The sequence below is a fragment of the Ischnura elegans genome, chromosome 10, assembly GCF_921293095.1.
Source record: "Ischnura elegans chromosome 10, ioIscEleg1.1, whole genome shotgun sequence".
Lineage (NCBI taxonomy): Eukaryota > Metazoa > Arthropoda > Insecta > Odonata > Coenagrionidae > Ischnura > Ischnura elegans.
In genome coordinates, this window is record NC_060255.1 from 16,720,194 (window position 1) to 16,746,046 (window position 25,853).

General features: G+C 38.2%; 1 protein-coding gene across 1 annotated transcript in view; it reads left to right on the top strand.

Annotated features, from left to right (window-relative positions):
* Window positions 1-25,853, top strand: part of LOC124167039 — a 196,846-nt gene that overhangs the window by 83,371 nt on the left and 87,622 nt on the right. The window contains exon 2 of the mRNA XM_046544810.1: window positions 10,705-10,757. The gene's annotated coding sequence lies outside the window, so the exon portion shown is untranslated. The remainder of the gene's footprint in view (window positions 1-10,704; window positions 10,758-25,853) is intronic.

The following is a 25,853-nucleotide window of genomic DNA, read 5'->3' on the forward strand; positions in this document are numbered from 1 at the left end:
GTTGAGGGTGAAGACAGCGTCGCAATTAGGCCGCTCGTAAAGACAAACGAACTGGTCCATTGTGTAGCTCAGTCGCTGCTGTGAACTTACGTACCCACAATCTCCGATTAGCGCGGGTCTCCGTGAACACATCTAGCCGGGCCGGAAAGGTCACTCAAGGACCCCATCACCTTCCCCGCCCCACATCGCAGGAACACCTTTAAGTGAGAAGTTTTTTTATGAGATACACTAAATAGGTAATGGAGTTTAACTATCTAGGAGTGACACTTAAAATAAAAAAATAGAAAAAATGAAAATAGAATATCGACTGAGATCAACCAAAGGGCAACGGAAGTAAACAACGCTTAATATACGAATGTAGCACTCCATAAAATCAACTCTTATATCAAGGAATACAAAGTTGAAGATCTGTAAAAAATCTCATTATACTAGTTGTAACATATGGAGATGGCATGGACATAATTAAGTCAGGATTAGGGAACCCTAAAAATTTTTGAAAGAAAAATCATAATTAAATAATACGGCCCAATTAGAAAAGGAAAGAGTTGGAGAATTAGAATGAATGTGGATTTTAATGAAATACCAGAAGGGAAGGACATAGTTTAGATTTTCCAAGTCACTTCGGCTGGCATAATTTTACCATGTAGAAAGAATGGAAAAGGGCAGAATACCCAATTTAATACTTTAATAGCAACATAGAAGGGGTTAGACGAATGGCTAGACCACGGTAGATATGGCTAAAGGATAATAATAACACTATGTCTTTATTCTGGCGAGGTTGAGACTAAGTAGTCCCCTCTTCCACCTAATGCCTAACCTAGCATCAATGCAAACCTATTTAAAAACGGTAGCTAAACATTCTCAATACAAAACATATACAATATACACTATTTGTGAAATGTAAAAAAAGATATGTGAAAATTTTGTGAGAAAAAAGATTTCTGTTTGTGGGAAAAAACATGAGGATAAGAGTGAAGTATCCTTCAGCAAAAAAAACCCACTGCAGGAAAACGCCCACACAAGAAGGGGGGCGTGAAAAACCTGCGAAAACCTGCTGATTGTGAGTGACAGCTAATGTCATGTTACATGCAAAATACAACATAGTTAATGAGGTACATAGAAGACACAAATATTACACATTCAATTAAGACATAAAAAAGGATGCGAAGGGATGGGAAGGGAAAAAAAGATGTGAAGGATAATGTTAAGGCGATGAGAGTTACAAGATAGAGGGAGAAAGCAAGAGGAAGAACTGAATGAAAGCATATAATTGCCAAGGCCAACGCAGGGCTATAGAGGTGCAGATGAAGATAGTTCCATTTAAAATATCGTGTAGCAACCGTTTCACTTCCTCTGATGCCTCCAAAAGCACGTATATTGTTCTATTTTTGTCTACCCTAAAATCTAACAGTCGGTCAGCACTAATAAAACTAACGCACCGCAGGGCCCCGGTTTGGATACCTTCCCTCCCCCTCCATGGCCTGTCTTCCCCTGGTATCTGGTAAGTTCTCCCCCGGAAGAACGTTGACGATAAAATAAGTTTATTTTTCCTTCCACACCCGAGATCCTTCCAGATGGGAAAAGCATCTGTTTTACCTAACCACGTAAAAGATTCATTCCGCAAAAAAATACACGATACATTCATAAGAAATATATAGCCTTTTCCGGTTAGTAACATAGTAACTACGGAAAACATACTAGCATAGGTAAAGTTAATCGTCGCTCTGTAAGACTTAGTGAAATTCTGGAGACCATTGGTAAAATATTACACACTAAAAGTAGACCAGTTTGTGTGGGAAAGCGAGGAAAGCCTTAGGAATATTAATTGACATGGATTTTGTGCGTCTAAGTAAGATCGTCCATAATATTGACGCATGTTTTATCGAGATTTTCTCCAAGCAGGATATTAGATGTCATTACTTTACATCGTTAGCCTCAACCTTGTCCAAGGAAGGCGAAAAGTAATAAAGAAACACATTTTATTTTCTTTCTCACCGAGACGGTGTTGTCTCGGATAAAACTTTTGCCGGGCGTGTAAAGTGTTGTATCGTCCCCCAGATTCAGACACGCTCCATATATCGAGCAAGTTGAAGAGCAGGGTTGGGATGCATGCGTTAAGGCATGCGAGCGTCTGACGTAAGAGACGAGCGGCGTTTGAAAACGAAAGGACGCTGACGGAATTGATATTAGCGGTATGGCTGGGAGATGACACTGGGGCTCTGATGTGCGGGAGAAATGTAATATGTATGTAGATGGGGAACTATCCATGTTGCCAGAAATGGATGGTATTCCCAAGGAAGGCTAGTTTTTTGGTCGATATTCTTCATCGATTTCCAACAAATTAATCAATGTCGACATTGGATAAGACCAAACATGACGGACCTTGAAAGCTAAACGGTGGATGGTAACTGACAAGAAAATTTAATTGTTATCATGTTCAACCGATTCAGGCGTGATGCAGTAGAAGTTCGGCATGCTGAAATGAAAGGTACTTGGACTTTCTACAATTATCCAAAGCGTCGTACAATTAAATAATTGTGGAAAAGTGCAACTACCAGTCATTTCAATTCAATCATGTATTTTTTTTCAATATTAGGCATTTATTCATTCATGAAGTCAAAAGTGGATCATGGTCGACAATATTGTAATGCCATAAAATCGACGATTTAATGACATCCATCGAAAATTGAAGATTATTGACAATCATTTTCGCAATGGACAGGCATTGTCAGTTTTTGAAGAGTCGTATTGAATCGAAAATCGGACAAATTGAGGAAGGGAGCTGAGGAATCGACAATCAGTTCGTACTTTGAAGACAATAGAATATCGGCACTCATAAAACAGTACACAATATAGTAATTGATGCCCACGTTCGATATCGTAACCTATCCTTGATATCATAGAAGTTCAAAACTAGGTATAAGTAGTGGTTTTTATATAAGAACCATAGAATATACTTATTAAAATCCCAAAAATATCCCAAAATCTTTTTGTATTTAAGGAGAAGGCAAAAACTAAGGACAAATCAACTGCAAAGAAAATTATTGCACTATATTGTAAATGCAAATTAAACGTTCAAGTTGACTCAGCAAAGTTACGTGAGCGTCTGGAACAATCTGTACTCTCTGGTCACCACCAACAATTGACAAACAAAACACAAACGAAAAGTTCGCTCCATCCAATGGCAGCCAAATGAGCGAAATACGAACACCCTGACGCCAACATTCAGCCCCCTTTGGAACCTCTGTTTCCAAAATAAATTATGCTGTGATCGGTAATCGACGAAGTTTAACAATAGGTAGTTTAACAGAGCAATTAAATGTCCAAAATTCAGCAATTAATACCTATTCTTGAGAAGTGGGAGAGTAAAGGACCAAATACTAGGGCATTGTGGCATTATATTTTCACTTCCACAAGAAACGCTTCCCGTAAATCGAAAAAAAATGAAGATGCGACGATAAGGAAACGTGGCTATCATTTTGCACGGCAAACAATGTGATACGTTGAAACGAAAAATCCATTGAGAGGAGGGGAGCCTACTCTTGCATCACATATTCCTGAAGGGCCGTAAACACAAATTGTAAGAGTTTAGTGCTAGCGCCGAGGAAAACTCACTCGTCCGGCTGTACTTACGGTAGGGAGCTCAAAAAAAGGGATAAGTTCACCTCTAACAGTAAACCTTCTCTTCAACGGACACAAATGGCCCAGGCGGATACATCCGTAAGTGAAAGATATCATAAGTAGTGATTCAAAGTTGTCCGAGAAAAGTTGCTTTCCAGTATTGGTTTTACAGCATTTACAGGAAATAATGTCTGAATGCGCCTCAAGGATATTGAAGACAGTCTTAAATTTTAACATGCAGATGCATGCGGATATATCCACGGCATATCCCAGCATGATATGGCAAAATCCCCAAGTTGGTGTGCTTTGGGCCTATTTCAAATTCTAGCGGGAGGTTAACCATCTAGGAAATATTTAAAAAATAAAATAAGGAGTCGTAGACCAATAGGGGTGACACACAAATTTGCCAATATTAACGTTTTGAGTTAATATTTCATGAAGTTACACAGCAACATGCCATACTGCTCCCTAATCGTCGAAATGCATTGATGTTTATTTATAATCAAAGACCGTCAACACACATAGTACTCGCTGACATTTTGCTTTTCGATGACCATTTAAAATCTGAAGCAAGCGACCATATGTACTAATTACCACATACAATCGATTTCTATCGCCCGAGACAGAGCATTGACAAGGGATACCATGAATTTTTTAAATAAATATATCGAATAATGTTAGTCCAAATCGTCCTTTAAACAAGACTAGCGACCATATGCACCAATTACCATCCACAATCCATGCCTACCGCCCGGGAAAAAGCATTGACATGGGATTCGATGCATTATTACTATAAAGACGTCGAATAAAGTTGGTCAAAATCGTCCGTTTAACGAGAGTGGGAGGGCGGGCAGTGACTCGCGAATGGTGCGGGGGAGGGGAGGGGGCGGAGAGTGCTCTGCCCTTAAGAGGGGGGGGGGGTTTGTGGGAGGGAAGGGGAGTTGATGCCGGCCTCCAGCAGCCTCCCTTGGAATGTGCAGTCGTTACGGCGGCTCCGAGTGGGAAAGGAGGGAGTGGGAGGGGGGGAAGACTTTCTCCTGCGAACGCGGAGGTAAAAAACAAAAGCCTCGAGATGGAGAGTCACGTGGGAAGGTTTTGCGTCGCGTACACGTAAGCTCCAACAGCGACCACAGACAAAAGTGTGTGCTTTCTGTCGTCCCATCACCTATGGAGCAGCACGGTATGTTGCTACCGTTCGTCACCATGGCAACGAAAAAGTTAAACAAAATTTTCATGGCATGTTGCTACCGTTCGTCACCATGGCAACGAAAAGGTTAAACAAAATTTCCATGGCATGTTGTTACCGTTCTTCAACACGGCAACGAAAAATTCTTCAGGCGAAAATTACAGTATTTTCGTCGTTTATCAGCAGAGCATCTTTAATTAATGTTGTTGGGAATAATTCATTTCTTTGAAAATATTTATATGTAATTTTGGGCACAGGTTCTTTACGAAGAAGTACATTGGTAACAGAAAAAAGCAACAAAAACAGCTTCAAAATAAGGACGACATATATTTTGCATTATATGGTCGATTACCTTATTCTTCTTATTCTATTCTATTGAATTAAAGTTTTTCGTTTCAATAATTTTAGCACCGTAAATTATTTAATATGACGTTATCAACACAGTTGATACTTCTCACTAATATATTGATGTAAAATACGAACTCAAATTGGAATAGCCTTTATAGTTCTTTGTAGTCTCCTTCTCTTCACATTATCCCACAACCCTATTGCCACTATTGAAACCTGCTTATATTACGCATTAAATTTTTCGGTTCCAGATGCGTATTCTACGATGTTACTCTAGCTTTCGCGGTCAATTCTGGGAGCAAATCCGAAGGAGTTTATGACTGCCATCATCCTCTACATCATCTCAAAGAAGACTTCTCACCAATTATTGTAATTCTCCAATATTCCTTTGGTATCCCCCAAATTCTATTCCATATTACTCATTGGCTGTCTTCATCTGCCTACCCTATTCATCAAATTTAAGTTCATTCTTAATGCATCTAAATTATCTCTCTAAATTCAATTTTCTTCGCTCGAGAAACAGACACTTCTCATTTATGATATTATAAATGATTTAAATGAATGAATAATTTTGCTACCAGCCATGTTAACCTTATATTATTAGTTTAATAAAGTAGTGACATTTTTAGAAATGCATACTAACAACAAAAAATCCACTGATACTTAATTGGTCCGACTAAGTTTTCAACGCATAGTATCGTTTATAAATCATGACAATGTACGAAAATTAGATGCGTATGAGTCTAAGGTTACCAGTAGACTTAACGTAACTGAGTTGATCAATAGCAGGATGAAAATTAGTGTCTGTTCGAGGTTATTTTTACTTTTTTTCGCAGGAAGAGATATTTAAAAAGAAACTTTTATAGTTTATTCCCTCACAAATTTCGGCTATTGTGCACCACTCTTATTTTCTTTCTTATTTTCGTTATGGAAAAGCTCCACAGAATCAGACTTATGCTGATACCTAAATAACTGTTAAGTTGTTGATCCTGAACCGTTATACCTACCATTTTTTTGTTTTCGAAGTCGAAAAGAAACGTTTGTACAGCTCCACCGTTTAATATCTCCTTTCAATTGACTTTAACGAACTGTCGTCATTTTTTTACCGACCATCATTCGAAGAATAATGAGGGCTATCCCTTTAAAATATCATTTCAAGCATTGAAGCCGACTGAACTTGGTAACGAAACCTGTGGAATAACAATGGGAACACTTTTTCAATTTCCAATTCAACATAATGTTTGCTGTCATGATACGAAGTCATTTGACTAAGTTCCACAGCCACATTAAAAATGAAGTTAGCCCATTACGTATTTGACTTTATCATCCATAGGGTGTTATTACTTTCGTCATATACTCTGTTGTGCTCTTCATCTTTTAAAAGATTATGTTGGAAAAGGAAGTATTGTTCATATTCACCTTTTAACTTACAATTTTCGTCTTTTATCATTCAACCCGCCCACACGGTCAAATGTTTTAATTTTGTTTTAGAATTTTTAGAGACAAACGATCGACCGATTTCGATTCTCAACTCTGCTGGTTTTTAACGGCAAGTGGGATTCCGAGGAAGGCGCCACACACCGTGCGTTTCTCGAGCGAGCGCGCGTTAGTTATACCGAGAACCGGAGAGTGGGAGGGCGTGTTATAAAACCGCAGGAGAGGAGAACAGACGCCTGTAATTAAGTCCACAGACGGGATTTTTCGTCGGCGAACGCCAGCGACTCTCCTCCATTCCTTTTTATCTTTTTTTCATCCTTTCATATTAGCCGTTTCAGCATTTTTCAATTTTAGACAGCCCTCCGAAGAGTTTTTTTTAAGGTTAAATTGTTGAACCTGACCTCTTCCTGGCTATCGGAAAGTTTTTCCCGTGGCTTGCGGATTAAATTATTTACACGTGCGTCAATGTTTTTCCAAAAGAGACATGCTTGTGAATATGAAACGTGAAGATATGGAATCTATTTATTTCCATACCACCGAAAACCGCACTGTTCGGCCTTTACATTGGGGCTAATGATAAAATTTAGCAATCAAACGTCTACAAACATCCACGCCCTAGATGAGGGTAACTTACCCGCGCGGGAATCGAACCCGTCCCTTTGGTTTGGCAGGCGAGGACTTTATGGGCACCGAGGCCTCTATGCGCAATTGAAGATTTTGCGTTAACTAATCAATGATTTACAAGTTAACTTCGTGGAATGGTGACAAGATAGATTCGAAAATAGACTTTCATATATTCCACACAGTATTTATTTTTTAAAACTCTACCGGTTTCGAACTTTTCAGGTCATTATAAAGAGGTAAAAAGGAGGAGCCCTTCTATCTCATTTTTAGCTCTTGATTTCTGAAAAGGTCGAAACCTGTAGAGCTTTTTATGTATAATGTATGGAATAGTAACGTTTATTTTTGCGTAAAGTTTTTACACGCAATTGCATGAAATTTAACACGCGAATAAGAAGAGTAATTTCTCTTTCAAGGTAGCAAAGTAAAATAGGACATCCCGTTAAAAATAATCATATATGTGCATGCAGGCAGAAAAAAATACAAAAGCAATGAAAAATGGAAACACGCTAGTTTACGGCACACGGCACGGGGTGTTGTTTTCTCAATATCAACAATGAACAGAAAAATTTCTGTCAATAATTTACCGTCACATATTTTTGTTATAAAATGCTGAAAATCTTAAGTACACCAGCGCCAGCTTTTATTCCAGAAAAAGGGTCATTGCGATGATGAGCAGCGACGCTTTTCGACGAGGTTATAGGCTTTTTAAGAGAACCTTTGACGCCCTTTTGCCTGGTCTTTTTTGTGACGTCTTACTCGTTTAAAATTTATCCTTATCATCTTGAAATTTTCAGGCTATATAGCGCATATCTTTGACAACTTTTGCCTGTGCATCAAACCTTATAATTTTACAAACGAGACAAAAACTGAGGGAAAATTATTAAATTTCAGATAAAGGCAAACGTTGACGTGCGACTACTTTATCTACCTTGAAATTAAAAGCTGATAGTATGAATTATATCACCTTATTTTGGTGTTACTTAGTGGAAAGAAGTGATACTCAAAGTAAACACGACAAAGAACGGTTTCAAAAACCGTTCATTTCTATCAACTAGTTTAGGCGACTATTTCATGACAAAGAGTTTTTCTTGAAAATGACGCAATATCTAATGTAAATAGTCGAGAGCATTAAACAGTTTTCTTAATCTTAATTTTTTGGAGGCATGGGTTTAACGGCGTTGGTTTAAATCAACTGATTTTAGTGTTACTTAGTGGAAATAAGTAATAGACTAAGTAAATATGACAAAGCACAGCTCCACAAACCGGTAATTTCAGTCGGCTAGTTTCGACGACTATCCGCGACTATTTCTAGACAAGTACTTCGTCTTGAAATAGTCACAATAGCTATTGCAACTAGTCGACAGCAATAGACAGCCTTTGGAATCTTACGTTGCTGATGGCATGCGTTTGAAACAGATAAATAATTCAAAAAGATCGGGAGTGATGCTTCCACTTAAATACCGATAACGCTAGCCGTTAAAAGGGTTGGTTCCAGTCCAATGCCGTCAAGGCGAGACGGAGGCCAGCCTTTCTTTTCCTTAGCCGGACCAGGAGGGCGTTGACAATGTGCAAGCTGACGGAATGAAGCTTCCCACGCGAAAACTATCAATCCATTGGATTTGACGCGTTTGCATTCACTAGCGGGACGGAAGTGTAGTTTGAAGGGAGTGGAAAAGGTTAAGGGAAAGATTACGGTCCATCGGCGTCTCCTGTCTCCTTAACTCAAAGCAACATTCCAGGTAAGAAGAAGAAGAAGGGAAAAAAAAGAAGAAAAGCACACACGCCAGCATTATATGTCTCGGGTTTTATCGGCGTTTCCTCGAAGGGAAGCGGGAAAAGCCATCGTCTATGTAACCCCACGGGGCCATAAACCGTGGGGGTCTTTGTGCGTGACCGAATGGTCTACGCTTCGCGGACTAGTCCAGCGCCGAGAGCTCAAATGCCTTCAAGCTGTGACTTCAAGGAGGCCGAGTAATTATAAACAACCAGCCCGGGAACTATTCTTGTGATATTCTTGAGTGTGAAACTCAAGAGTAAACGTACACAAGAGAGATAATAGGCTACTGAGCATTGGGCTGAGATTGAAATGGCAAAGTCAATGATCACGTAATCCCAAACGAGTCTCTGATTGGCTGACAGCGACGATTGTGTTGGATCATCGTTCTTGATTTAGATCGGAATATTTATCTTGTAGAATGTAACACCCAAAAAGAAAAAACTCGATTGTTTCGATTGCGTAACTTTGTGAAAATCCATTGTAAAACAATAAAAATGTATGGTGCTTTTTCGCACAATTTGAAACAATTTTTAACAATCAAACACAATTTTTTTGTGAAAAAGTACCATACATTTTTATTGTTTACCCACAAAGAAGGTGAATATTAAGATTTGCTTGAGGTATATTTATAAGTAATTCTTTTACTAACCTTTTCCATTCCATTTATTTATCTTAACCTCCCCGAAAACATCACATTAAAAGGCCTTTACATTCCGGAATTCTAACATTCATTAACGATTTACAATCATAAACGCCCACGCTCGGGGAAGGAGTAACCTACCCAGGCGACGAACCCGCGACCTTCGGTTTGGCAGGCGAGGACTTTACCCCCGCGGCGCGGCGCCAGCGAGATTGGCCTACATTTTGTATAACAATGCTGAAGTTGGGGTTTCAATGTTGGTAATACTTTTGTTCACTGTGCAGCCCCCTAAGGCACCTTATTACGTGATTGCTCTAAGGTGTGAATATTGAATGAATATGCTGAGATAGGGTTTACGCGGGCGACCTCATGAATACAGTAATTAATCCTTCCTTTCTCCATTTCCCTTTTGATATTTTCTAGTTTACCCGCCCTCATCATTGTCCTCACATTCCTCGTCCCTACATCCATCGATGCCTGCTTCTTCTCCACCTTCTTGGTCTTCTTATCCCCGTCTTTGGACGCTGCTGCTGAAAAAAATGATGATGGTATGTCTCTGCAAGGATTTCGCATGATAAGGACCCCGAGGACCTTGCCAACCTCGCTGCCACCTACGACACCCGCCCTTAAGGGCTGGGTCCCGCGATTCCATCCGAGGATAGTTTCATCAAACTCCAGGTTTTCAGGGATGAGATAGTTGGTAGGGTTTCCCACTTCCATTCCAACAGTGTTTTTCTCGTGACACCATCACGTGGACTACCTTTCGTCTGGCTCCTACCCTTCGACCTATCTGGCATGGGTGGCCCTACCGGGAATAGTTGCGAATTAATCCCGCCAGCGCAGCTCTAGGGGTCATAGGAACGCGCAAGCCTTTCCACCGCGACAAGGTTGTAGCCCAAGGGAAAGGGCATATTTAATAAGATACAAAAATGTTTTTCAACCCCACGATAATTGGTCTTAAAAATTAATTTTTTAACTTTAATCGTTGAATTTAATGATTTAAAATTAATTTTTATACAGAAATAAACTCATAGATAAGTATTTCTAATTCAAATTCTTCTTGGCTTCCAGGTCGCAACACCAGTTTTGGAAATATATACCCTCAAATTCGGAGTTAAGCTCTGGTGAGTATCAATTCTGCCTTATGGAAATGAGTGGTGTAAATCATTTTCAGAGAAGCTGTGTAACTTTTAAATACAAAGTTTTTCATTTGTTTAAACCATAAACGAATGAATTTACATCCAACCGTGCATTAGTACTTTCTCAGTTAACATCCAACGACCTCCTTCCAAATATTGCCACGGCCAGTGCTAAGTTTAGTCAAATATTCAATAATTAAATGGTTCATTGATGCTCTGGGAAACCGATAAGCAAAAACCTAAGTACATAGAACATTTTTATCCAAATACAATTGTTGATATTGAGAAACAACAGCCGGAAAAGTTGGGGTGTTTTCCATTTTTCATTGCTTGCGAGTTATTTTTAATAAAAAAAGAAAATTCTATTAGATAATATATTCAACTATTTTTCCTTTGCCGTTGCATAAATATTAAACGATATGCTGCACATATTCATTCAAATACAATCAATATGAAATAAGCTTAACATAAAAACAAGATTAATTGAATACAGATAATCAAACAAAATCAAAATCATCAACGCACAGATTCTTACATCTTTCAATACAGCATTGCTACGGTTTTAAATATTCGCACACATGAGCTCTTTAATGATTCCGGGATGAAGGAGCATTTTATTGGGGAGGGGTAGCGAATTCCAGAACTTGGATGCTATAATTAGGAAGGAATTTAGGTACCTGTTGTAACGAGCTTGATGTATGTTGAGGAGGTTTAGGTATGACAGGGTCCTTCTGACGGAAACTGTAGTCCTGAAAGTGAATAGGTTTTAGAGCTATTCAGGCATGTTCTGAAGTCATCTTTAGTACCTATTTTATATAATAATGGAGATGATTTCTTGATTGATAATATGAGAAAATAATGGCGACATATGGACAGTTTTTTTTCTGGAATTAACGGGGGAAATTCAATTCAAATTTGCCTCACAATGGGCTAGAGCCAACAGGCACGCATTCTGATTATTTCTCAAGCAATAAGTAACCCTTCCGGGTTGAATAGACAAAAAATAATCACCACGCCCAAGAAATTATCTTGAGCGTGAATGCATGCGACAAAGTGTCCAGTCAGAAATAATACCAATGCGACGAGAAACTTTAAAAACCAACGATGAGGCAATAGAAAATTTCCCCCCTGATATTTCAAAGCTAAATATCTGACTCAAGGTCATGTTTACAACTATCCCCCTCCCTGTAACCGTCATTCAAAAGGATAATGCGATTCTCGCCGTATGTTTCTCGTGTACTGGATTGGCAGGAATAGACGTAAATGCTTACGAAGTTATAAGGGAAAAGGGACTATCAGTTTTTATCGCCGGCGAGCTGCATTGTCGCCTCGGTCGAGGACATCAACGTCTGTCCATAATTTAGCACCCGACGGACTTGAATTGACATTAATTTGTCGATGCGAAGACTTCCTCCCACGCAAATGCCCTTGAAAATGATCTCATACCTTGACGGTCATCACTATCGTCGCTGAAACACGACTTTGACTGGAAACATACCGTAGCTGCTCCTATTAACGACAAATTTAAAGAATGTGGCTTTAAATTCCATCAAAAAATTTACTTTATTCGATCGTCAACATCTTAAAATAAGTTACAAACAGAAACAATTTCAGTAGAGTCAGGTACCATCATAATGATTCCGCTACATTAAATGGTTTGCAACCTGCTTACTTTCCTAAATAACGATTGCATTATAAGAAAAATTATATTTTACCTCCAAGGCATTAACAATGTTAGCAAAGTCAGGTACTACAATCATGATCCCGCTAAATTGAATTGTTACTACCTGGTTATTTACTGAAATAACGCATAAGTTAAAAGCAAAATTAGGTTTTACCGCATAGGCATCAACAATGTCGGTAAAGACAGGCACCATAATAATGATTCCACTACATTATATTTTTACAACCCTCTCCTTTCTTAAATGACACATGAACCAAAAGCAAAATTAGATTTTACCGCCTAAGTATTGACGATGTCAGTAAATTCAGTTATCACCATTACAATTCAACCACTTTACGTAGTTACAACCTGGTTTTTCTTAAACAACGCATGTGTTAAAAGCAAAATGAGATTTATCCGCCGAGCCATTAACTATCAAAACATGTACCACAATTACGATAAGAAATACGCCTGGGTTAAAAGCAAAATTATATTTTACGGCCCGGCCATTACCATTTTCGACCGTCGAACGCAATGAATACGAATAGAGCTTCGTATGATATGGTGCTTAAAAAGAAACTGATTCGGACGAGGTAAAATATCTGCATGTAGTTCTGGTGCTTAACGACGTGGGAACAAGGTGAAAGGAAAGCTACGTAACTCCATTAAGAGATGATTATTTAATTGACATGAGGTGAAATATGGGTAATTATGCAGTTTCATGACACGTGTCTTTTTTCCATTTTTGTTACTTTTGATATACTCAGGACAATGTCCAGAATCCGAAAATGATCAGTTTTGTAGCGGAAAAGCGGGAGAATAAGCTAAAAAAAGGAAAAAGATGGAAAAAATGTAAACAAAAAGTGATCATGTGGGCATTCATTATGTTTGTGATTTTATTTAGATGTAACATATTTTCATGCTCTTTTATTTTATTTTATTTTTTTTTTTATAAGTGTAATTCATACAAACACCATGCCCCGACCCCAACCCACCTGGGCATAACCCTAACTGAACCACGCAATGCTAATGGATGGTTTGGGTCGGGACATGGTGGCTTTATATAAATGACACTAATTCCTCCTTCTAGATAATCCACATTTCTAAATACAATCGCTTGGATTTCATATAATTTAAAAGGATGAATTAGTGCAATTTATATAAACACCAGAGGAAAGTCTGCCAGGTAAATGGAGAATGGAAGTAGAAAACAACAACGGGTGAATAGAGGGAATAAAGCTGAGCAAAATAAAAATACATCAGAATCAGAGAATCAAGCCCTGTGAAGATGAAAGCTAGCACTGAGAGCCAGCTTCTTTCAAAACCTACCTTAACTCATTTAATAAATAGATTGCTTTTAATAACAACAGCAATGGCGTAGCCGGGAATTTTGTTCGGGGGGATCCAAAACCCGGGGGGAAATTTTCGAAAAACCGGGTACTAAGTAGAGGGTTCTAAACTTATTTTTAAACTTTTCATAATCGAAAAAACATTATTTTAAATAGAAATATTTTGTAAACTCAGGATTTTTCAATATTTTCTTTCCTTTTATGAAAGAAAATAATTGTGGTTTTATATATCGGGGGGATCCGGACTCCCCGAATCCCCACTGGCAACGCCACTGAACCATAGTCTTTATTTATGAAGGATTATGCGCATCATCAGGGGGGAAAACTTGAGCTGGTATAGTAATTCAACTATTTGGGAAGCACATCAGAGAAAACGGATACAGCAGTAAGAACATGAAGAAGAAAACTGCGTTAGCAAAGGAGGCGTTCATGAACAGGAAAGAGCTGATGAGAGAATCGTTATACGTTGGAGTTTAAAGAATATGTTATAGAAGAGTCTGTTCTAAAGTGTAGTTCTTTATGGTGCGGAAACATAGACGAGAAGGGAGGACGAGAGAAGATAGGAGGCATTCGAGATGTGGATATGGAGAAGAATGGATAGGGTGAAATAGACGAAGAGGAGGAGGGACGACGAAGTGCTCGACATGGTGGGGGAGGAGAGGCAGCTTTTAGATGAGATACGGAGGAGATAGAAGGTACCGATGGAGCGAGTTCTGAGCGGGGAGGGGATGTTGAAAACAGTGTTAGAGGGAAGAATGTTAGGTAAACGAGGGAGGGGAAGGAAAAGAATATGATTTTTAGGTAGAATGAAAGGTAGCAGGTCTTATTGTGAATTGAAAAGGGAAGTGCATGATGGAAGGGGAGGCTACTAGAATGCTTCTTAAGTACCGATCATGGTAGAATACTTTCATAAGAATACAATATATTACTCTACAATATATTCATTTTGTACGAGAAACGTATGATGTCGTGTTATAAGTTTAAACGCAGCATCCTTCACTGTTTTCACGCTCGCAACGACGAAGTTCTGGACATGGTGGTTGACGAAAGACGGCTTTCAAATGAGATACGAAGGAGTCAGAAGGTTTTGATAAAGCGATTACTTAGCGAGGAAGGGATGCTGAAAACAGTGTTCGGGGGTAAAATTTTAGGTAAACGAGGGAGAGGAAGGAAGAGAATATGGTTTTTTGATAGAATGAAAGGGAATAGGTCTTATTGTGAATTGAAGAGGGAAGTACTTAAAGGAAGGTGATTCTGCTACAATCGTTCTTAAGCACTCCATGGAAGCCTACCTTAATTAGTTAAATACTTTAATAAAAATAATAATATTATCAAAGTGAAGAGAAAAGGATTTTTAGACAGAAAGTAAGTGAGGTACCTTTACTGTGAATTTTAGAGGGAAGTACACGAAGGAAGGTGAGTCTGCCACAATGCTTCTCAAGTACTCCATGCAAACCTACCTTAATAGATAGAATACTTGATTAATAATAATTCGCATTACGAAAATGTTTCAATCCGCAATATTAAGCGCCAGTTTGGAGGCGTTCACAACTTCCGCCGTCCTTTTCTCTAGAACGAGTGACTCGACCTTTACACGTATGCCGCCACTCGGCTAGCGGAATGACTTTCCTGTGTGTGAGCACTCCCCTTCGCTCGAAAAATCCGAGGGATTGCAAAAGAATCTTTGGAATCCGATAGCGAGGCACGATCGCAAAGGCCTGCGGGCCTTCTCTCCGGTCGGCAAACCACGAGCGGTCGAGAGGGCTCAATCAAAAAGGAATGGCGCGCCGCGCAATCCACTTTTCCCCATCGTCGACTGCGCTTCAAGGAACTGTCACCGTCTCCTATGATTGATTTCGCGTCAACCTTATCACCCGAATATGGTTATATAATCATCATTGTTCCCTTTTAAAGGCGGCGTAATTCTGTATTAATTGTTAAACAAATAGATCATGTATCCACTATACATCTATGTAGCTTAGTGAGATATTTTCATACATAAGTTGTTATTATTATTTTATTATTATTATTAAATACTTAAAGTAATTATTTATGAAATAATTTAGGATTTACCAAAGTTTTATTCACAGGCGACTTGAAGCTACGGATCGTAATAAATTAGACTATAAAAAATTTGTTTCTTGATGGGAATTGAGGTACATGTCTAAATAAAACCTTAATAACCTGTGATATTTGCGATAATATGGTGCGATATTTTAATACATGAGTTATTATTATTTAATACTAAAAGGAATTGTGTATAAAATAATGGTTTGCAATAAAAAAATAATTACTCCTAGAGTATCACGTCAGTTTTTTTTTTACTTTTTATTTTTCAATCGGAAATTATTGTTCACCCTCGTAACAATAAATATATAAATATGAGAAAAAAATAAATGCACAATCATTTATGTACGATATTTTTATCCATGAGTTTTTGTTGAATATCTAAAGGAATTATGCATAAAATAATTAACTATTGTCAGCGGCATATAAATTTATAAATAAATTACGATTCAAAATTATAAACTAAAGTCAAGCAGAAAAAAAACCAGCAAATGAAAGAAAGTAAACTTGCTGTACATACTTGCTTGCTCACGAAGTCGATTAAAATAAAGTTAGTCACCGCAACATCATTTATTGATGATTGGTACCGGTAGAACATTGATAAGACCATCTACAAAAGCATTACTACCTATATCAACATGTCTTTACTAACGACTAATTTTGAAACCTTCAATGTACTTTTCAATAATTTTAAATTTTCAATTAACGATTAATTTCCGTAAGCTTTATTCGAACGAGCATCATCCTGGAAAATAAACATAGGAGAGCTCTGCAATTCTCAAATTAATATTGGAATAATTCAAAAAACATAATGAAAATATCAGTTTTGTCTCACTATTGTTCTTAAATTCCAGTGCCAAAAATGTTTTAACGATCAAACTTGCCACTTGAATACTATAATGAGATTTACTACATTTATAAAAATACGTAAACCTAAATTTGATATGCCACAAAAGGACAGGACATGAATATCCTTTACAAAACTAGGCTGAGTATTAATACTATGGTAACCCTTGATCATGATTTTTCCAGGATTTAATTTCAGTCGGGAAATAGGAAAGGAAACTTCATACTTCATAAGAATTTTCTTAACGTAATTAAATAGAGTGTAAAGTATTTTCTCTTGATATGAATTGATATGTATTTCTAAATAAAATCTCATAAAATCAAAAATAAACATTGTTACATCCCACACGGTATTTCTGTTACCACAGAGAACTTCTGTTAACTCTTGATAACGACCTGAAAAGGTCGAAACCGGTGGAGTTTTTAATGAACACTGTGTGGAAGATGAATAAGTTTATTTTCGATTCTATCATTACCAGGTACGAATTGAAGAAATCAACAAATGAAAGAAAGTATGCATGCACAAAATATCTCTGATACTGACTCAGGCACGCCGTCACAGACGTCATTAATTTCATTCATTCCCCCTTAAAAGTGAATCACTTTCATTCAGACGTTGGCTCGGCAGGAAATTCTACTCCACGGCTGGAAACCAAGCATTCACGCCTACGGCCGGCGGTTTGTTTCTTTTTTCGCGAATCGGTTCCCAAGCAATCATTTTCTTCGGTCTGCGCCGCGGGCGATGGGAATGTTTGAGGCCTCGGGAAGAGCCCGCAGTCGATTCTTCCTTTGTTTTAAAAGCGGTTCTAGTTCACGCTCCGCACAATCTCTCTCACACACATACACACACACATGGTGATCAGCCTCCTAAAGGTTGGTTTACTCGCGCCTTGTCCTGATGCGTGTGAAATTCGCACATTTTCAAGTCGATGAGTTCGTCCGTTCTCCTTCCGACGCCCTTAGATTTTTTCTCACGCACGTGGCGTGCCAAATGAATCGACTTTTCAGCGTTCGGGGGCATCACCCGGATGTGAACCCGCACTCCCCGGCTAAAAACTCGCCAGCTTTGGCTCGTCAAAATCAGTGCCTACGGCGGCTTGCCCATCAGGACTCTCGGACGCCGCCCCAGCCAAAGATTTGAAAAAGGAAAAAAAATTAAATACCGATTCAATTGTAACTATATACCTATTAATGAAGTTGTTTTTTCAATCGCACACATCGAAAATGTAGGAAAAACACGCAAAAATAGCGCGAGAAGTTCGCATTTGTAGCCGCGGGGCGCTGGCCAGAACGTCCCAATCCATCACCATGCAGTCATATGAAGAGTGGTAGTGGTGGGGGCTGCTGGTGCTATGACTCATCTAAGCTTGTGCCTTATGGAAGTCTTGGGACGCCGCCCGAGCATGCGCAGAGCAACGTATCTAGTGAGTTGACATCGCCGCACCGGCCGGCGGCCGAATAATCTCGGTGTTGCAGAATACCTTGTTTTGGTGACCAGTTGACTTATCATGTGTAAATTGTTTCAATGTGAATAGACCTAGTTTTAGCTGAGTTAATCGAGTAAGTGATTGTTAGTGTTTTGGTGTTAGTGATTGTTTTGTGTATTAGTGGTCTTTAGATTGCCTTAAAAACTCCCTAATATACACAAAATATTCAAAACTTTTGACCCTCCAGTGGCCCGCCCCGCATACGGTGAGGGTGTGCCCCGCGCAGCATTTGACTCACGAGCCGCCACTGGTCAAAATACGAGGATGAACTATATTGGAGGGGGCACCACTGGTTCCAAGCGTGGAGCGCAGTGTGGCCGGAATGGGGGTGCTTGGGTAGGATAAGCCACGCCTACTTTGACCAAAACATTGATAATCCCATAAGGGTTCATGCGAACGCTTCGGTAAAAATTTTGGTAATAACTCATTAATGCATTAAAAGCTATGGAACGCACGCAGTTAACCTTAATGGTAAAATGATTCTTGGAGTATAGGTCAAATGTATATAATGCAAAAAAGTTGTTTGCCAACGTTTCAGTTTATTTAAAACTATCATCAGGGCTATGAATGAAAACATGAGAACAATATAAAATACAATGATATACAATATTGTTACATAAATAAATGTTACGAGTTTTTTTACAATAATATAATTTAAAAAAAGAAGATAATACACATAAAGTTTGACATATACAGGGTGTGCCATTTATCTTGACCACCCGTAATAACTTTTTGTCCAGAAGCAAATTCAAAACTGTGTCATGTACTGTACTGTACAGTACTGTAGTACAGGAGAGTCCAAGTGACTTCTGTGTTATGTTTTGACTTGGTTGTCATTTGTTTACTGCTAACTACAGTAAGTGGACGCGGTTGTGGTCCCGGGCTCAAAGTGACTTTTCTGTTATGTTTTGACTTGGTTGTTATTTGTTTACAGCTAACTCCAGTAAGTGGACGAGTTTCTTATGTTTTCATAACGCTGTGTTTGTGTTAATGGTCCACTGTGCTACATTTTTGAATAAGTCTTTAGGAGAGCCATTTAAAAATTACATATCGCTGTTCATATCTTTGTAAATAACAAAGCTACAAGGAAGGCAATCATGCTGATTAATGTCCCCCTGACGGCTAATGAACATTTGCTTGACACATTTTTGAATTTGCATCTGGACAAAAAGTTATTTCGGGTGGTCAAGATAAGTGGGACACCCTGTGTATATGTGTGTCAAAATTTTTGTGCATTCTCTTCTTATTTTTTTTATTATTTAAGTTCGTGTCATTTTCATTAAAATTTCAAAAAATAAAAAATACAGTCCCAAAAACACAGCCTGCCTGTGCTCTCTATCTTGGAAATAGCAATTCTTGGAAATTCGCTTCCTTAAAGCAGGTTTTTTTATGCGATACTGGACAAACCACCCGAAAAATATCGATTTATGTCTTAATACGTCGATAAATAAAGTAAACTTTGCTATAAAATATGTAGAACGTTACTCTGGGAAGGTTAACATACTCTGTGATTAAGTGTTATTAACAAGCATTTGTATAGTTTTACTACTAATAATTCACGCATGCATACTGAGTACATTGTTTGTGATTTTTTTGCATCTCAAATGTGTATTTGAGCGTTTTCCGAACGTATAATAAACTTGCGTTTATGCAAACTGAATTTCTTCAAAGACCCATCGATTGTTTTCGATTAATCGATCTTTTGGTTTAAATTTCGATTTTTGTTGAAAAGTCGAGCTTTTCGTTTCGATGAAAGATCGATTGATCGAAAAATCGATTTTGACCGGGATTTTTCCATCACTAATTGCAATTTCCTCCCCTAAACTTTTTCTCCCCTAAACTTTTCCATTGCTCATACTTCATATTTAATACTCCCTTTCTTCATTTTAAGTATTTAACGTCTCAAACGCAAGTGTATAATACCTTAACAAAGTAAATACCACACCATGCGGTTAGTATTGATTCTGACCCTCATGGGGAATGTCTACCGCCTCTTATCCTCCATAATCTCATGCATCGGTGATTAAAATGGATTTTTTAATCCCACCCACGCGAGACTGGGGGACTCAAGAATGTCTCAGTGATTGCGTAACCAAGCGAAATACACTCCCACCGCTCATGGAAAAAAAATTTGTTTCGTGCATAACCTTCGCCGTAGCGATCTCTTTCCGTAGCCTTGGAAAGAAGCGGCGAGCAACATTCAACTGTTCGGCTCAGCATTACTCTGTCTCCTCACGTTTGGCTTCCCTTTTACTAGAGCATGACAAGAATACATGAAAGCTCCTTCGCGACGCAATTTTTTATGAGGCGATATTGGATCACTTGAGGTTTCACGGTTAAGTAACAACAGCGTTGGTAAAAGTACTGAGAAAAAGTAAATGGGCCCAATTCTTAAACTTCGCACTTCGTAAAAAAAAATTAATCAATTACGAATACATAGTGACTTCAAAAAGTGATTAGTAAAGTTACGGATACATTTAAGTACAATTGCTTATTTCAAGATTGTATACTCTAGAGACAACCCGGCAATTGCCGAATATTGGACTAAAATTGAGGAATTATCGTGTCATAGAAATTGATAATAGTTACCATTTCACTAGCTATACATAAAATTAAATCTGCTGTAACAACACATGAAGTATCATCATTTGCTCTCATCATCAGTTGGCTGCAACATAAGAAAGGCTACACCTAAACAAGCAAATTATGGAATTCCGGGACACTAAGTTATCAGTAGGCATAAACAGTGAAATTAATGAAGAAATCGTCGATTACGAGCAAGTAACAATTACAACGAAAGTAACGATTCCTCTTTCACCGTGAGAATTACAAATAAAAATTACATTTCGTAAAAATCAATCGTTAAAAGAGCAAATTACTGCAAAAAACCGTTACAATCAATTCAATTACTTTTACTTGATTACTTATCAACACCGAATAACACTACTTCCATTGCTTCGCAAAAAAAGTGTTGACAAAGCTGACGGAGTTGAGCAGTTTAAAAACATTCTATCCATAAACGAAACCGATCTACCCTAAATTTCGTGGAAGACTATGAGAACACGATGTGAATTTTAAAAGATGATGATAATTATGGTACTTGTTCGATCCTGCATTTTAGGTAACTGTGATTGTTTACTCTTCATAGCAACACTTTCACTAGAATTACAGTTCCCGTTTCAAAGAAAAGGATTCTTCGTGAATAACAAGTGAAATGACTTCTTCTTCACTTCAGTACTCATTGAAATACAAGACCATATTTTTTTCTTGAAGGTCGACCGTGTTTGTTGTTCAACAGAAATAATGATTTACTGACCTATTGAAGTTGTTGAAACTTACGCGGTCCATACATTGATAATAAATAGAATTTTTGGGTTTACCTACGTCTTGTGGCATAAAAGTCAACGTTTCTTCCCCTCTTCCGGGGACTTCTTCAGGTCAGGGTTTAGTCCTGACCTGAAGAGGTCCCCAGCAGGAGGTAAAATACGTTGAACTTGAAGCCACTAGACGCGGGTGACCTTAAAAGATTAATTAATTGACATCAAACTGACCTCTCGATTGAACCGTAATAAGTGAATGAAAGATTTAAGGAATCAATAAACGTAATGCGGTGTGGAAAACCATGAAATGCAACTCCGCAATAAGTCATCACACCCCAGTGGCCTCTTGTAAGAACTCACGAGTCAACTGAAAGTGGGACTCGTAAGATATAAGGATTCCGAATCGACATTCAAGTGGATTGGCCAACTTATGAACCATAAAAGTCGGGATAAGCTCTTCAACGGGGAAGGGAGACAGATAAGAGGCGCAATTCGTTCCACCAATCGAGTAGACGCATCGGCTGCCAATCAACGAGTGGAAGGAATCGACACTATCGTCGTCGCGTAACTGCATTCCGGCGTGAATTCGACAACAACTACAAGTATGAAATTTTTAATACAATTCGATAGCCAACTTGACAGTTTTACACGACGATTTTCAAGTTATACGTCATATAGCCGGCCTCGTTGGCGCCGGGGTAAAGTCCCCGACTGCTAACCTAGAGGTCGCGGGTTCGAATCCCGCCTGGGTGGATTGACCACCATTCAGGGCATGTTTGTTTGTGATTGTCAATCAAGTTAATTGTAAGAGAGGACAATGTTGTCCTAAATTCGCTTGAAACGTAAAGACGAAATACGAAATATATAAGTCACTCAGCGATTCAACCCGAAGGTTGGTTTAAGTATACCGGGGCTATCCACGGTGATACATTTACTGAATCACCTGCAATGCAGAAATTGTGCGGAAATTCCACAGAGAAAAAATCATTTGTCTTAACCGGGATTCGAACCCGGACCCCCCAATTTCTAGTGCTTTAGTCAGTGAAGGTTACCGAGACGCCATTCCCCTCTGTGTACTGTTGGGAGAACCGGGTTCGAATCCCGGTCAAGGCGAATGATTTTTTTCTCCGTGGAAATTTCGCACCGAAGATTGGTATGGAGGGGAGAGGTCCCTCCAGACTCAGCGAAAGGCGTATGAATTTCTCTCAGTCAGGGCAATGGTGCCATTTCCTTTCCCTGGGCCACTTTCCACTCAGCTTCAACCAGGATTGGAACCCGCAACCCTTTGGTCAGTCAGGCAAGCGCTCTAACCTATACGCTACCACAATTTTGTGCACAAATATAAAATAAGCTGTGGAGTACACTCAAAAACGTTCAATACCGACCAGGGTTTCGACAACTTTGAAATAGCTTAGTTACCAAGAAAAGTATTTCATTTTCTCTCAAAAACAATTGTACGGCAAAAGGATTGCGGAGAATCAGAAAACAGGGTAACAACTAAATACCTATTATTAGTCAGAGGACAAGGCATTTTGGGGAGTAGTTCATGCCTAGAGATGACCAAGTGCAAATAACTGAATTCCGTACCCTGAATGAGTGACATTCCTGTGGCTTAATCTGGGTTGAGCCCTACCCCCACCGGTTCAAAATATCAGTCTATAGGATAAATTAAATGAGCTAGTTAGCCCTAATCAGAATTTTTATAATGTTTTGCCGATGCATTGTTCACAAAGTGCCGCTATTTTTTCACCGAATCATTTTTCATGCTTTTGAAATGAATACAGTACATACCATAAATTAATGACTACTTTAAATTTCCATTGACTTTAAATTTTCATACGTCTCGCGTTACATTTTAGAGTTACTCCACATGAAGCTATGGTTATAATACGATATTCATCACCCGAGTTATAAAATACGGGAATGTAGAAAATTTTGAATAAAAACCCAAGTCTTTAAAAACATAGGTAACTCATATCAGTTACTCTCTGGGAGGAGTTTCCTCGAGGCAGGGGAGGAAATGTTCATTGGAAGGCACTTTAGAAACACATGGAAATCACTTACGTCTCAAGTGGAGGTCTCATTCTCCAGACGTTGATCGGAAAGATTAGATAACCGCCGTTCCACTATGACAGCCGTAAATGCACCGAGGAGCCTACTTGCGCAATTGTCGTCCCGTCCGACTCCGCGGAGCGTTTCCTGGAATAGTCTCATTGTCTTGAAGAGGGATTGTAGGCAAGAGGTAGAGGCGTCAGATAAATCGAGTCACTCAAGGGGTCGCCCTCTGGAATTTCTTGCACTTTATCGCGCGTAACGCGAGTACCTACCGAAAACCCGTTAGGCTTTGTAATGCGGAATGGAGCAAATCATTCCGAAGATATGTTTTCGAGACCGCTTACGTATAAAGACCGGTTCGTCGAAAGCTACACTATGAAGCTAACGTAGGGTTAGCGTGAGAATTTCTATCATAAGGACAACGTAAAGCCACAATAGAGGAAAAGGCAAACTTAAAGGTAGATGGCGATATTTGGTGGAACTATTCAACAAAAAAGTAATCACAGGTACATTGATATCAGTGGCGCAGCGAGGAGAGGTTTTGGGGTATAAATCGCCCCCACAGAACTCAGAGAAATTTTAAAATTTAATCCATTTTACTTAATTGGATAAACATTACTTATAGAATAGTGTAAGGATTAATAAAAAAAAATTTTGAGTAAAAACAGATTGTTACATGTATTGCTCAAATGGTGTTAAGGTATTTCATTATATAAAAGATTATTTTACAGAAGAAAAAACAAAAAAAACTTTATTTAGCATACAACCTGACTCTAGCAACAAATGTAAAACAAAAAAATAGTTATAAGGATCACGGGGCTATTTTGAAAACTAAAAAGCAATTACTCGGTTTTTAAGAAGAAAAATCCAGAATATTCCAGATTTTCTGCGACCACTCAGAAAGCCGTAAAACTCACCGTTTTGAACCATTTATCTTAAAAAAATTTCTTGGAGAGGGCACCCGCACCTCTCATATTCCATATTCCTCAGTATTAGATGCTCCTAAAATTCACCCTAGCCTAATTGATATTGTATGTTCCACTAATTATTTAATGATCTGACCCACGTTTAAAATAATGATAATAATAATAGTAATAAAGATCCCAGGTAATAAATATAACAATAATTTATTCCTCTAAAAATCAAATAAATTCGTACAATATTTATAAACATATTTGGAAGTTAGGTGCCCTACTAGGCCAAAATCCTGTTTTTAGGGTACCAACAGATTTTTTAATAACCTAAGAATGAGAATGGCATAGTGTATAAAGATTACAGTGTGTAGTGAGTATACACTTTGAGAATTAAATAGTGTTAAGTGTCGAAATCTGTGTCAGAACATTGAAAGATTTGTATAACATATAATATTGGTATATATTTGATTGTATTTGATAGGAGAAAAGCGTATATATTTATGGATTCCAACCGGCGTGATATCTAAATGAAAGAGAACGAGAAATCGAAACTGTTTTTGCCTAACTTTTATTCCAGGCGTTTCTTTTTATACTATCTACGAAAAATAATACACTTTCAATAAAAAACAACTTAATAGCTGATGCTGAGGGAAGATAAGACTACGTCTCAATTTTGTTACTTCACTGCAAAATGTATGAGAACTATGTTAAAAATTGCATTCATTTTACCAGGTTTTGACACAAAATCTAGGCTATTGAATTTTCTTAACTTTATGGGTTACCCAGACGAGAATCGAAATTTTTTTCTCTTGTATTTTCCTGAGTAAATGTTTTTAGTAAGGATCCATTATTTTTTTAATATTCCAATGGATCCCTCCAGTTGATTCCAATAACTATGCAATAGTCTTCATTCTGCGTGAACATATTTAGCTCCCGACATATAATACCAACTCATTCGATGCAATTGTAACGACTCATAATGTCTTCATTACGGTAAAGATGCTACAGGGAAGGAAATATTTAAGACCTACCAAAATACTAAATTCTATACGTTCTACCTAATTAAATCTGAGCAACTATGAAGCTATATGTAGCTTAAAAAGCCTATCATTCTTCAATCACGGTCACTACACCATTATTTGCACACAATGAAAGAAAATTTCCAAATGCAAACAAAATATCAAAAGTCTCCGGTCAATAATAAATAATAAGTTATTCTTGAGAAAATGGATAAATACAATATTTATAAATATATTTGGAAATTTAGAGCCGTCCAAGGCTAAAGGCCTGTTTTTAGGGTATCAACAGATTTTTAAATGCATTGCACAAATTCTGTAAAGATATTTCATTGAATAAAATATTATTATACAGAAGAAAAAC